This window comes from Triticum urartu, chromosome 7 (genome assembly GCF_003073215.2).
Source record: "Triticum urartu cultivar G1812 chromosome 7, Tu2.1, whole genome shotgun sequence".
Lineage (NCBI taxonomy): Eukaryota > Viridiplantae > Streptophyta > Magnoliopsida > Poales > Poaceae > Triticum > Triticum urartu.
Window position 1 is genome coordinate 610,687,487 of NC_053028.1, and position 5,398 is coordinate 610,692,884.

General features: G+C 40.5%; 1 pseudogene; it reads left to right on the forward strand.

Moving 5' to 3' along the window:
- Positions 1 to 1,002: 1,002 nt before the first annotated feature.
- LOC125524294 lies at positions 1,003 to 3,251 on the forward strand (annotated as a pseudogene).
- Positions 3,252 to 5,398: the final 2,147 nt, after the last annotated feature.

A 5,398-nucleotide genomic window follows, 5' to 3' on the forward strand; every position in this document is an offset into this window, starting at 1 on the left:
AATAGTAGTACAATCATACTAGAGGTGTGTAGTATAATCTTGAGCTAATAAATGGTATAACTAGCTATGAGTTATTTGCAAAGATTTTAGCATTACAAACAATCATTTACGAGGCAATTTTTAGTTAAATGTTTGATTTAATGAGCCTGTCCAATAAACTTAGGCGAAGAGACTACGACGATAGTAGAGTCATACTACAGGTGTGTAGTATAATCCTGAGCTAATAAATGATGTAACTAGCTATGAGTGATTTGCAAAGATCCTAGCATTACATACAATCATTTATGAGAAGATTTTTGGGTCAAATATTCGGTTGGATGAACCCATGCAATAAACCAAGACTGAGAGTGTACGACGGTAGTAGTACAGTTGTACTACGTCGCGTAGTATAATCTTGAGCTAATAAATGTTGTAACTAGCTATGATTTATTTGCAAGAATCTTAAAATTAAATACAATCATTTATGAGAATATATTGGTTAAACGTTTGGTTGGATGAACCTGTCCAATAAACCCAGACGAAGAGAGTACAACAACGGTAGACTGATACTACAGGTGTGTAGTACAATATTGAGCTAATAAATGACATAACTATGACTGGTTTTGCAAAGATCTTAGCATTACACACAATCATTTATGATAAGATTTTTGGTTAAATGTTCGGTTGAACGAACCCGTCCAATAGACGCGAAAGGGGAGAGCAATAGTAATAGTACAGTCATACTATAGGCGTGTTGTACAATCTTGAGCTAATAAATGACGTAACAAGCCATGAGTGATTTGCAAAAATCTTAGCATTATACACAATCATTTATGAGACGATTTTTGGTTAAACATTGAACCCATCCAATAAACCCAGATGGAGAGTGTATGACAATAGTGGCACAATCGTACTACAGGTGTGTGGTAGAACAATCTTGAGCTAACAAATGTTGGCTTGCCTCCAAATAAATAAAGTCAAACATACATCCATCTGTTCATTCGCAAGGCACAATGCAAGAAATAGCAGTTCTCTCAAGGGAATAGCATGCAAGATTCCCAAAACGCTCGCTTTTGGAACCTGCCTCATGCCTTCCTCCCACCGCACGGCCCCTCGCTGACGCGTGGGCCCACCACATGCCCTCTTGCACCATCACGCGGCCACCTTGTATATAGGGGACTGGTCACCCCCACCTACCAACCCACACCTGTTGCCTTGCTTATTAAAATCTTTGTACATTTACCAATTCCGACGAGGCCCCTTCCCCGACGACGACTGCGATGAGGTATCAGCAGCCATCATGTCTGGTAGAGCATTACTCGCCGACGTCAAGGTTCCCACGGTGACGCGGAAGGTGATGGAGGTCACGATGCGGCCCGAGAAGAAGAAGCCCCAGCGAGGAGGTGGCGGGGGCCATCACTTCACGCGGCATGGCGGGCGCAGGGGACTCAGCCTGGACTACGACGAGGAGGACTTTGAGGCCGATTTCAAGAAGTTCTTGGCCGACTCCAGGGACTATGACTTGGAGCTCGGGTGCGGTGGGGTGGCCGAGAAGGATGATGACTACGAGGAAGTCGAGATCAAGCCCTTTGCCGCCATCAAGAGGTCCCTCTCTGTAGGTAATAGCCCTTGGTCGCTTGGACAGGTTTTTAATATACGTATCATCACCTTTAGCGCTTGACTATGTATTACCTCCATCTTGGTTTATTAGTCTCCATCGCATTCTCGGTCAAAGTTTGACCACATAATTAACTAGTATAATATTAATGCATGTCATAAAATTTATATTGTTGGATTCTTATTTGAGTGTAGTTTTCCTATTATTTTTGCTACGTTTAACTTATATTTTATTGGTTAAAATCATGGTAAAAAAGTATGACCAAAAATACAAGGGGGACTAGTAAACTAGGGCTAAGGTAGTAGAAATAGGAGATTGTCTGATTGGTTCAAAACCGGTTTGGTCGTTCGATTGGGTAGGATGAGAATTTTTTGTAGGGGTGGCTATTGGAAGGCTGTGTTTGGGTGGTGTTACTCCTATTTTTTAGAGATTTTATATTGGATGTGCTATCATGCAGTAATTTGGGTGAAGGGTTAGGCTTTTCCATTTCTCTGTTGTGTTCGGTTAGTAGCCTATTTCCGCCGAGGTCTTGGCCTCTTGAATTGTTTCCTTGTTAGATGGTTGTAGGTGTGGCTGAGGAACCAAGGATTGTTCTAGGCTTGGTTCATTTATTAGTCTAAATGATTACTTTACTAATCATTGAATCAGACTGAAAAAGAATATCCTTGATTCTGCATCGTCTATAATGCAATTTGTAGATTAATAATTGCAAAATGATGTCAAAAATTTATAACATAAGGTATGTTTATCAGAACCTTGGATTTTTTATTAAGTTGTTATTATTATTTTTATTTATTTGTTTTGTTGGTGACTGATGATGTTTTCACCCGAACCCGACCCATCATGGTTCGGTGTTCATTACAATTATTATATTTTTCATTTAAATTCATGAAAAAATTATTTACTATGTGTGAGAGAAATTTATCTGTGTTGGTCCCTCTTAGCATTGACATTGATCTTCTATTGCAGATGACTTAAGCACCATGCCTATTGCTGGTTTTGATGGTCTTGCAGAAAGGTCAGCAAAAAGGAAGAGAAAGAACCAACTCAAGGGTATCCGTCACTGCCCCTTGGGTAAGTGGGCTGCTGAAATCAAAGATCCTAGCAAGGGTGTCTGTGTCTGGCTCGATACTTTCAAAAGTGCTAAAGAAGCTGGAAGAGCTTATGATGCTGAAGCACGCCAAATCTATGGTAAGAAGGCCAAGGTTAACTTTCCAGAGGAACCAACAGGATATGTCGACTTTGCATCAATCCAGCCACTTGTTCCTGCAATGAACTCTGTTGCCCCTGTTGAAGCTCCTATTATGGATATGTACTCTGACCAGGGAAGCAACTCTTGTGGCTACTCTGACTTGGGCTGGGAGTATGAGACCAAGAGTCTAGATATATGATCCATTTCTACCATTGCCGAAAGAACATAATCTACGCTTGTCGAGAATAACACCTAGAACTCACTGGTGCCTCCTGTTATGGAGAATAATGCTGCCAGTTCTGAACCTTGGATGAGATATCTTATGGATGACGATGTGGATGAGCTGATTGATGGCCTAGTGAATTTTGATGAGCCTCAGGATGTCATTGGCAACATGGACCTTTGGAGCTTCGATGACATGCCCGTCTCTGGAGAATTTGTCTGAGGGATTCAAACCCTATATATCGGGACAAAGGGTAAGCCTTTCCAATTTGGATGTTCAGTCTGAGGTTGATAATGTTTTTATTACATTGAACTTTTTGTTCCGGGTTTCAGGAATAAGACTATGGGAGATTGGGAAGCACCCTATTGTCACCTTCGGCCAGCATATGCTTATGTCCAAGCTTAGATGTAAAAGAGTTGCATCCCAAGTCTCTTTTGTAATCGACCCTTTCCCTAGTTCATTGTCTCTGTGTGGCAACCATTTAGTAGATTGATGAACCATGGTATTTATCTTTTTTCAACTTTTATGTCATAACTACCATTTCTGAATGTGAACATCATGAATCTGTGTTCAGTTTGCTTTAATTTGTGTGCTTGATCACTTTTTCACTTTAGTTGTGGGTGTTTAATTGGTGATAGAAGTAATCTATATACTTTATAATTCTAATTTTTTCAGCTTAAGATTATTTGTTAAATATGGATTTTCCTGGCTACTTGCAGAATTTCTGTTGTACACGTGTGGTAATTTTATGGTTATGTGCATCATATTGATCCAGAGGCCGAAAGTTTCAACCTCTTTTTCAAAAAAGGGTGTGGTAAGCCGGAGTGTCTTCTATATTATACCTCTTCACTTCAGATTCTGCCAAATATGTTGGAGCTAACTATCTCAACTCACTTTGTTTCTCTTGGTTGATTCTCACAACACACACAAACCAATGGAGATAGAAGATATTTGCGGATGTACTGCTTCAACACAGCCAAACGTCTTTTCTTCTCTCTATTTCACTTAACATAAAGCAAATATGATGACAACTTAAATACTAATCGCCATTTCAAAATACTTGAAGCTAGTGGTGTTAGTGGTCATTACAACTATAAAATGTCTTTGCTTTATGTCCAGTCAAAAAGCATCCTAGCTAACTCAACGCCTATGCGTGCCACTGCATATCCCAGCTCGCATGCAGCAATGTGCTTCATACATCACGACTCCCGCATCATGCAGCACCTTGGCAACTCCTCGATACATGCCTTTCAGCCAAGCCATTAATCCTATGTTTTGCACATACATCTACTAATATGCATTGTCCCTGCACGACACTAACTCATGCAGAAATGAAATAAACATGCAGACACAAAAAACATCAATATTACGGCTAACAAAATAAACTAGATTTACTATTCTTTGTTACTAGATGTGTGACCATACGGAGTCATTCTTTCCATGTGTAGTTCGTCTCACCGATGTAGTTCTTACATAAGCATTTAGTGGGCCGAATTCATGAGTTGAGGGATCTGTTCCATTTCAATGCATTTTTAAAGAAAAGCATTGCATTGTCCCTCAATCCCTCTTGATGTGAGAAACCATGTGAACCACATATAAGTTTCACTTGATTTATTACTAGAACGTTCACCAAATTGGTGGTCTCATGTCACTTTCATGTTAGGTCTTTGATTTGATTCGACGTTGGCATTAGTAATGCACGTCGCCTTCTTATGGCGAGTATGTTATATTATTAGTACTCGACAATCCCATGGCATTCACCAAAAGTTGGTTCACCTATGTAGTTTCCACGGAGGCAATTTTGTTACTCACTTGGAGGTTGGGTTTCGTTATCCGCGCACTATCATGAAGTAGGCCCCTGTTGTAACCAGGTGTATGTGAAGAACTACATGTTGATTTCCTTGATACAGCTACAATAATCGAGATGGTAGAGTATAAACTTTGTAGTAAGGAAGTAAACATGGTGGCACATGAGCTAGAAAATTTTAGTTTTATCAATAAAGGTTCTTGTACGTGGGACGATGATCCCCCTACTTTCATTCTTGGTCAATAAACGATGTAACTATTAATCACCATTAATAAAGTTAGCCATGATAGCCATTGCTCAAAATAAAAAGGTGTCTATCAAGTACTGGTAGTAATTAGCTATCCGTGAAGAAGGCTTTCGTCCCGCTTTATATATAAAGCAAAGTCAACAACATCCTGGTACACACGCACTCCACCACAAAACACGCACACACCCAAGGCGGGATACAAAGGCGTTGAGCGCAGCAACGCGGCCACTAGCACTACAAGAGCATCCAGGGGCTCCACTAGTGAGCACGCCACCACGAAGAGATGAAGCCACACACGACGAACCGTGGGCTCCAAGACAGTGCCTTCAGGA